The sequence below is a fragment of the Solanum stenotomum genome, chromosome 4 (genome assembly GCF_019186545.1).
Source record: "Solanum stenotomum isolate F172 chromosome 4, ASM1918654v1, whole genome shotgun sequence".
Lineage (NCBI taxonomy): Eukaryota > Viridiplantae > Streptophyta > Magnoliopsida > Solanales > Solanaceae > Solanum > Solanum stenotomum.
Window position 1 is genome coordinate 59,676,755 of NC_064285.1, and position 10,465 is coordinate 59,687,219.

Genomic DNA, 10,465 nt, shown 5'->3' on the forward strand with positions numbered 1-10,465 from the left:
TACAAAATCTCAATTAAGCAAGTGAAGTTTTCTTTTTAAATCAATGGAACCCCAACTAAAGTTACGCTCACAACGTTCTAATAGATTAATTTTATATTTTGGTAGGTGAATAAATTAAATAAATATGATTGAGGAAACTATTTAGTGTACTTTTAATAATCATGTTATATCATGTAATTGATAGAATTTAACTTTTCAGTCCGCAAGGCACTAGCCAAAATTATCAATAATAAATAAGTAGTTGACCTCAATGGTAGTTGCAACGAAGATGGGAAAACCCAAATATTTTCTAAAGTGATGACTCTCCAAAATATTCAAATTGTTTTTTTTTTAATGGGACTACTAAAATAAAACGTATTTTAAGATTTTCAATTTTGTTTGTTTATTAAAAAGAGAAATCATGAATTAAAAAGAAATTTACCTTGAACCTTGGCAATGATGATTTTTCTAGATTTTCTGGCTTAAAGTTGGAGCCTCTTTGTGTAAAAAATTAAAAGAAAATATAAAGATGGATGGAAAAATCTTGCTAACTAGGATTGAATCAGATACCACTTGAAAACGGACCCTTAAATTGGTGAACCATTTAGTCATTTTAAGCATATATTACTTTACCTAATATTTAATAAGGAAAAAGGATATCATGCATGCAAAAATCAAATACATCAACAACTAATTATTACAATCATCAATAGTAAACAAATGAATGGAATGATAATCCTCAGAAACAAAAGATGATAATGTCTTAACTTTTCCATCTCCTTCTAATTCAAAATATTTTTCAGTAGGACCAAGTACAATAAGTTGTTGCACACTTACAAAATCTATCTTATTTGTATACTCATTAACTAAGTCAATAAAAGAAATAAGATTAGGATCATATCCTTTTCAATAATGAACCAATCTCTTCACATAATGTGGATCTGAATTATTAAATCACACCATCATGATGAAAGTATATGGTGACATTTATTATTTTAATAACCTACAAGGATTTAAATAAAATAATTGCACAATACTAGATAACATATTAGCTAAGTGAAATAGTTAAGTATTAAAACATAATGTTAGTTAGTCAGTATTCACATTAGGAAAAAGAGGAAAATGGGCAGTGATACATTAAGTACATGAAATTAAATTGTTAAGCATTAAAGTTAAGTCAACATTATTAAAATTAAATTTTTAAGTGTTAAAATTAAGTCAAATTTGGAAGAGTTAACAAGTCATATTAAACTATTAAGTAAAAATCAAGTCATATTAAACTGTTAAGTATTAAAGTTAAGTAAAAAATAAGTCATATTAAACTGTTAAATATTAAAGTTAAGGTAAAAAAAAGTCATATTAAACTTTTAAGTATTTAAGTCAAGTCATAAACTAGAAGAGTTAACAAGTCAAATTAAACAGTTAAGTATTAAAGTTAAGTCAAACTAGGAAGAGTTAACAAGCCAAGTTAAATTGTTAAGTAAAAAATAAGTTATATTAAACTGTTAAGTATTTAAGTTAAGTCACATATTAAACTGGAAGAGTTAACAAGTTAAATTAAACTGTTAAGTATTAAAATTTCAAACTAGGAAAAGTTAACAAGTCATATTAAACTGTTAAGTATTAAAGTTGAGTCAAACTAGGAAGAGTTAACTAGTCATATTAAATTGTTAAGTAAAAAACAAGTCCTTTTAAACTGTTAAGTATTAAAGTTAAGTAAAAAAATAAGTCATTAAACTGTTAAGTAGTTAAGTTAAGTCACATATTAAACTAGAGGAGTTAACAAATCAAATTATATTTGTTAAGTACTAAAGTTAAGTCAAACTAGGAAGAGTTAACAAGTCATATTAAATAACTTGACATCATATAATCTTAGGAAACATTAAACATTTTATTCATAACACGTGGCTATTTTTTAAAATTCAAGTTGTAAGAATATTTCTAAGTGAGAACCATACTGAAAATTGCAAAAGTGTATTATTCTTAACTGTTAAACTATCAAAAAGAATAGAGACATTCCACAAAAAAATATAGGTCTACCTAATTATAACTTTAAAGGATGACAATAAATAATAACCCCTAACAAGTAGATAGTAAAAAGACAAACAAACAACAAATTTTAATAAAGGAGAGAAAGAAATCAATAAATAAACAAGTAAACAAAAGAAGAAGATAAACAAATCAATAAATAGACAACTCGACAAAAGAAGATAAAAAAATTAAGGGAAAAAGAACAAATATACCCCCGAACTTTGATAAATGGTACGTCTATGCCCTCCGTTTTACTTTACATCCATCTCAGCTCCTGTCGTCCAATTATAGATGCACATATGCCCTCTCACTAACTGCACTCTCATTTTGTACATGTGGTTAAATCCTAAGTAACTACCCCGTTGACCATTGCTTTTAACTTATAAACTAAGAACCCACCCCATAACCCATTACCCACCCAATTTATAACGCCCCGTATCCTAGATAGACCAGAATGCAGATTTCCAGAAGTGCAGGTGCCACCTACGGAGGCCACCTATGGATCGTAACGTGGTCCACAGAAAAACCCATAAAACCTTGACCGTAGGTGGGACTACGGTTCGTGGACCAGGTCCGTGGAACGTGGTTCGCAGAAAACCTCGACCCATGGCCAGGACCTACGGACCGTAGGTTGGACCACGGTCCGTGGACCAGGTCCATGGATCTTGGTTCACAGATCCCAGTCTCTGAGCCAAACGACAAAGGACCAGGACGGACCGTAGTTAGGACCACGGTCCGTGGACCAGGTCCGTCGGTCACTCCGACAGCTTTTAAGTTAGGGTCATTTTGGTATTTTCTCTATGCATTGGACTCCTAAACTACGTCATTTAGACCCTAAATTATGAGGTTTTAGTCAGATAAAGCCTAAAAACATAACTGAACTTACCTAAGTCAAATTATTAATCAAAACTTAGAAAATTAGAAGCAAGAGAGGAGAAAAAGGTCGACCAACCCTAGTTCAAGAACGCAACAAGTTTCCATCAGTTCCAACCCCGAAATCGAAAGATTTCTCCGTGGAATTCGTCACCAGGTATGTGGGATTTCACTAGTGGGTTCCTTTCACCCATTAGGTCCCTAGTTTTCAGTCACTTTCTTGATTCCCTTATTATGACTAGACCTAGGATTTCTTGAATGATTAAGAATATTGGGTTCTTAGCTGTTAGAATGATCCAAATTAGATTAGTATGTTAATATTCAGTCTATTGCATGAATTTCAGAACACTAGTTATGTAGTTCTTTAGTTCTTGAATTACACATGCTAGGCTAGATATTTCAGTTATTTCAGATATACATGCTTCAGTCTTAAATGTGTCATTATCAGTTATTTATGCGCATTCTTAGTTTGCATGTTAATTTGAGCTATCCAGTATATCACAGAAATTCAGTCATAATGTGTTAATCACTTAATCCATTGGGAGTAACATAATACCAAGTTGGACTACGATTAGTCACCCATATAGTCCTAGACCTACGAGCCACATAGGTTGTAAGTTCCCTATGTGGGCATCATTTTAGAGATCACGCCAGCATGCCTCTATACCTTTGGCCGGGCGTATTGGGTCCTCTTGATGGAGCGTATACATCGAACTCCACATTTAAATCATGTGGTTTTATTATTGGTTATTAGAAGCTCCCACAGTTCAGTCATATTCTATTGCACTGACCATTTATCAGTACATTCAATATTCAATTTCAGCATGTTATAAATTGGTCATTGCATTCAGTTAGCTCAATATTCAGTATCTATATCATGTTCAAATTATATCATTGCTTTATTTCTTTGTTCAGTTATATGTTATTTTAGCTTTATTCTATCCTGCATGCTCAGTACCTTTCAAGTACTAACGCATACTCTGCGCTACATCTTCTCGTGATGTAGGTTCAGGCTCTCAGCATCCAGATCACGCTTAGATCGGTTCCCGATCTCCAGTTCAGTAGCATCAGTAATGAGTCCTCATTCTTCGAGGACAACAATCATGTTATCTTTTCATTATTTCAGTCTCTTAGTTTCAGCTTTGCTAGACTTAGTTAGGGCATGTCCTAACACTTTTAGTCAGTTAAAGGCTATTTTCAGACATAACTAGATTCAGCTTAGTATTTGAATTTGATGTTTCTTTTGTATTAAACTCTCAGATTTGATATTCAGTTTTAGTATATTGGTATTCTCTATCATTTCAAATTTACTTATTATTAGCTTCCGCAATAGTTTTATTTCTCAGTTTATCTTTAGTATGTTCATGATTATTCCAACAGGGTTAGCTTGGGGTCACTTGTGATCCTAGGTCCCGCGTCTGTGTCTTGGTGGTAGCTCGGGGCGTGACAAACTTGGTATCAGAGCACTAGGTTTAAGAGTCCTAGGATGTCTGAAAAGCCGCACCAACTAGAGTCCTTTTAATGGGTGTGAAGTGCACCACATCTAATAAGAGGGAGGCTACAAAGTGTTTTAGGAAAAATCTTCATTTTCTTGTTATTCTTATCATGCCTAAGGTATGATCTAATTCCATTCTAACTTGACGTTCTACGTTTCAGTGTGATCATGCCTCCTCATAGAGCTAACACCAGGAATGCGAATACTAGGAACGCAAATGCAACTCCTTCAGTCCTAGATCAAGAAGTTTCAAATACAGAATTCCGAAACGTCATTCAGATATTGGCTCAGAGCATTGCCAACCAGAACAATCAGCGGGCTCCAGCTCCGGCAAACGCTAATGTTGGGTCAGCTGCAGCCACAGTGCGAGACTTTGTTAGGATGAATCCGCCAGAGTTCTTAGGATCGCAGGTTGGAGAAAATCCCAAAACTTCATTGATGAGGTCAAAAAGATCTTTGAAGTAATGCAAGTAACTATGAATGATCGGGTTGAGTTAGCATCTTACCAATTTAAGGATGTAGCTCATATATGGTATACTCAGTGGAAGGAGAACATGGGATTGCTTAGTGAGACCTTCCTGGATAGGTTTTTCCCAAGAGAGCTAAGGGAGGCGAAATCTCAGGAATTTATGAGCTTAAGGCAAGGTCGCATGACTGTCCAAGAGTATGGGCTCAAGTTTACCCAACTCTCTAGGTATGCTTCTCACAGGGTTGCTGATTCCAAGGCTCATATGAATACGTTTCTATATGGAGTGTCAGACTTGGTGAAGACAGAGTGTAGAAATGCTATGTTGCTGGAAAATATGAGTATCTCTAGGCTCATGACTCATGCTCAGCAGGTTGAGGGTGATAAGCTTAGAGAACAGGTTAAGGAGAACAAGAAGGCTAGGATGGAAAACTATTACTACTCTTAGAAGAAATCGGGTGGTGGAAATGCTCGCAGGGTTAACATAAATTTTCAACTCCAGCACATTCATCAACTAGTGTTCCATCCTCCAAGTTCAGACAAGATCAAAAAGGTAGGGCATCAGGCTCTAAGTCTTAGGGAAGTGTTTCAGGTACCAAAACCTACCCAACCTGCCCTAAGTGTGGTAAGAACCATCCGGGCGAGTGCCTTGTAGGGAAGGAAGGATGCTTTGGGTATGGTTAGTATGGTCACATGTTGAAAGATTGTCCTTCTAGATAGGGTCAAAGAGGTAATAATGGTAGAGCTCAGTCCCCAACTTCAGCAGCACCAACAGGTCGCCCAACTCAGCAGGGTAACTCATTTGGTATAGGTGGCGGCCAGCGCCAAAACAAGTTGTATGCTCTCCAGGATCAGGAAGATTTTTCTGATGTAGTCACTGGTACGTTATGAGTCTTTGATCTTGATGTTTATACATTGTTAGATCCAGGGGATACTTTGTCTTTTGTAACTCCTTGTATAGCGGTCAAATTCAGTATTAGACCGGAAACTCTCTCAGAACCCTTCTCAGTCTCTACTCCAATCGGTGACCCAGTTATAGCTAGACGAGTATACAAAAATTGCCCTGTCACAGTCTCTTAGAAAGTCACCTCCGCAGATCTTGTAGAGTTAGAAATGATAGACTTCGATGTCATTCTAAGCATGGATTGGTTACGTTCCTGTTATGCCTCAGTCGATTGTAGAACTAGGATTGTTTGTTTTCAGTTTCCAGACGAACCAATATTAGAATGGAAGGGTAGTAGCTTAGCGTTTATGGGTTGATTCATTTCTTACCTTAAGGCCACAAAGATGATCTCTAAGGGTTATCTCTATCATCTAGTTTGGGTTAAGGATTCAAGCTCCAAAACCCCAACTCTTGAGTCAATTCCTGTGGTTAATGAGTTCCTAGAAGTGTTTCTAGAAGATCTTCCCGAAGTTCTTCCTGATAGGGAAATCGACTTTGGAATTGATCTCCTTCCACATACCCAGCCTATCTCTATTCCTCCTTAGAGAATGGCTTCATATGAGCTTAAGGAATTGAAGGAGCAGTTGAAAGACCCTCTAGATAAGGGCTTCATCAGACCTAGTATTTCGCTATGGGATGTACCAGTGTTGTTCGTAAAGAATAGAGATAGTTCTCTCAGAATGTGCATTGACTATAGACGGTTGAACAAGGTCATAATCAAGAATAAGTATCCCATCCCCAAGATTGATGCCTTGTTTGACCAACTTCAGGGTGCTAGTCATTTCTCAAAGATAGACCTTAGATCGGGTTACATCAGCTTAAATTCAGCGATAATGACATTTCAAAGACAACCTTCAGAACTTGGTATGTACATTATGAATTTGTAGTTATGTCATTTGGACTAACCAATGCTCCTGCAGCTTTCATGGATCCGATGAACAGAGTGTTCAAGCAGTACTTAGACCTGTTGTTATTATCTTTATTGACGATATCCTCATTTATTCTAGGAATGAGGAAGACCATGCGAGTCATCTGAGGGTTGTTCTACAAACTCTCAAAGATCGCCAGTTATTTTCTAAATTTAGAAAATGTGAGTTTTAGTTGCAGGCAGTTGCTTTCCTTGGGCATATTGTGTCTAGTGAAAGAATTCGAGTAGATTCCCAGAAGATAAAAGCAGTGAAAAAATGGCCCAGACCTACCTCTGCTACTGATATCAGAAGTTTCTTGGGAATAGCGGATTATTACAGAAGGTTCGTGGAAGGATTTTCATCTATAGCCTCACCATTGACTAAACTGACTCAGAAAAAGGTCAAGTATCAGTGGTCAGATGATTGTGAGAAAAGCTTTGCAGAATTGAAAACTAGGTTGACTACAATTCCTGTCTTGAATCTACTAGAGGGTTCAGATGGTTGTGTGATCTATTGTGATGCATCCAGAGTCGGCCTAGATTATGTGTTGATGTAGCGAGGTAAGGTTATAGCTTATTCTTCTAGACAGCTTAAGGTGCATGAGAAGAACTATCCAACACATGACCTTGAGCTTGCAACAGTGGTGTTTGCACTAAAGATTTGGATACATTACTTGTATGGTGTTCACGTAGATGTGTTCACCGACCATAATAGCCTTCAGTATGTGTTCACCCAGAAAAAGTTGAATATTTGCCAGAGAAGATGGCTAGAGTTCCTCAAAGATTATGATATGAGTGTGCATTACCATCCTGGTAAGGCAAATGTAGTAGTAAATGCTCTTAGCAGATTATCCATGGTAATGTAGCACATGTTGAGGAAGAAAGGAGTTAGCAAAGGATGTTCATATACTTGCTCGCCTAGGAGTTCGTCTTATGAGCATATCAAATGGTGGTGTAATGGTTCAAAATGGGGCATAATCTTCTTTGGTAGTGGAAGTTAAGGAAAAGCAAGATAGTGATTCGATATTTCTTGAACTCAAGGGTGCAGTCCATCAACAAATAGTTGAGGTTTTCTCCCAAGGGGGGGATGGTGTGCTTCGCTACCAAGGTCGATTATGTGTTCATAATGTGGGTGAGTTAAGACAACATATTCTTGCAGAGGCCCATAACTCCAGATATTCTCTCCATCCAGGCGCCACTAAGATGTACCGCGATCTGTGGGAAGTCTATTGGTGGAATGGTATGAAAATAGATATAGCAGATTTTGTGGCTAAGTGCCCCAATTGCCAGCAAGTCAAGGTAGAACATCATAAACCAAGAGTTATGACTCAAGAGATTGACATTCCTACTTGGAAGTGGGAAGTGATCAACATGGACTTCATCACAGATTTACCTCGTATTCACAGACAACATGACTCCGTTTGGGTGATAGTTGACAGAGTTATTAAGTCTTCTCATTTTTTGGTGGTCAAGACTACAGATTCGGCGAAGGACTACGCTAAGCTTTGTATTAATGAGATTGTGAGGTTGCATGGGATTCTTTTGTCTATCATCTCAGATAGAGGTCCTCAGTTTACCTCTTTTTTCTGGAAGTCATTTAAAAAAGGTCTTGGTACTCAGGTTAATCTTAGCACAACATTTCATCCACAGACGGATGGTCAGGAAGAGCTACCATTCAGACCTTAGAGGACATGTTGAGAGCTTGTGTGATCGATTTCAAGGGTAGTTGGGATGACCACCTTCCTCTTATAGAGTTCGCCTACAACAATAACTACCATTCCAGCATTCAGATGGCCCCTTATGAAGCATTGTATGGGCGTAGATGCAGATCTCCTATTAGTTGGTTCAAAGTAGGTGAAGCAACCTTGAGAGGGCCAGATTCAATCCTCGATGCTATGAAGAAAGTGCAACTTATTAGGGATAGACTTAAGGCAGCCCAGAGTCGCCAGAAGTCTTATGCAGATGTAAGGAGAGGGGAACTAGAATTCCAAGTTGATGATTGGGTTTTCCTGAAAGTGTCACTATGAAGGGGGTGATGAGATTTGGCAAGAAAGGAAAGCTCAGTTCCAGATATGGAAGCCCTTACCGGATCTTGAAAAGGATTGGTAAAGTGGCTCATGAGTTAGAGTTGCCAGCAGTGCATCCAGTCTTTCACATTTCACTTTTGAAGAAATATATGGGTGATCCAGCATCCGTAGTGCTATTAGAGAATGTGGCTGTAAAAGATAGCCTTTCTTATGAGGATGTATCAGTTGAGATTCTTGATCGTCAGGTTAGAAGGTTGAGAAACAAAGAAGTCGCTTCATTCAAGGTTTTGTGGAGGAGTCAGTCCGTAGAGATGGCTACTTGGGAAGTAGAAGCAGTCATGAAGTCCAAGTACCCTCACCTCTTACCTTCTGATTCCACTCCAGCATGAGGTAATAGTGCAGGTGCCACATACGGAGGCCACCTATGGATCGTATATTGGACCACATTCCGTGGAACGTGGTCCACAGAAAAACTCCAGAAAACTCAATCGTCGGTGGGACCACGGTCTGTGGAACATTGTCCGCATAAAACCCAAAAAACCCTGAACCACAGCCAGGACCTACAGACCGTAGGTTGGACTATAATCCGTGGATCTTGGGTCATAGATCCCAGTCTCTGAGTCAAAGGACGAAGGACCAGGATGGACCGTAGGTAGCACCACGGTCCGTGGACCCGGTCCGTCGGTCACTGCGATAACTTTTAAGTCAGGGTCATTTTGGTTTTTTTCCTATGTGTTGGACCCCTAAACTACGTTATTTAGACCTTAAATTATGAGGTTTTAGTCAGATTAAGAGTAGAAACATAACTAGAACTTACCTAAGTCAAATCTTAATCAAAACTTAGAAAATTAGAAGCAAGAAAGGAGAAAAAGTTCGACCAACCCTAGTTCAAGAACGCAACAAGTTTCCATCAGTTCCAACCAGGAAATCGAAACATTTTTCTTTGAAATTCATCATCAGGTATGTGAGATTTCACTAGTGGGTTCCTTTCAGCCATTAGGTCCCTAGTTTCCAGTCACTTTCTTGATTCCCTTATTATGACTAGACCTAGGGTTTCATGAATGAGTAAGATTATTGGGTTCTTAGCTATTAGAATAATCCAAATCAGATTAGTATGTTAATATTCAGTCTATTGCATGAATTTCAGAACACTAGTTATGTAGTTCTTTAGTTCTTGAATTACACATGCTAGGCTAGATATTTTAGTTATTTCAGATATACATGCTTCAGTCTTAAATGTGTCATTATCAGTTATTTATGCGCATTCTTAGTTTGCATGTCATTTTGAGCTATCTAGTATATCACAAAAATTCAGTCATAATGTGTTAATCACTTAATCCATTGGGAGTAGCATAATATCGAGTTGGACTAGGGTCAGTCACCCATATAGTCCTAGAACTACGAGCCACATAGATTGTAAGTTCCCTCTGTGGGCATCATTTTAGTTATCACGCCAGCATGCATTTTTACCTTTGGCCAGGTGTTTTGGGTCCTCTCGATGGGGTGTATACATCGGACTCCACAGTTAGCTCATGTGGTTTTATTATAGGTTATTAGTAGCTCCCATAATTCAGTCAAATTCTATTGCATTGACCATTTATTAGTACATTCAGTATTCAGTTTCAGCATGTTATAAATTGGTCATCGCATTCAGTTAGCTCAATATTCAGTATCTATATCATGTTCAGGTTATATCATTGCTTTATTTCTTTGTTCAGTTAAATGCTATTTCAGCTTTATTCTA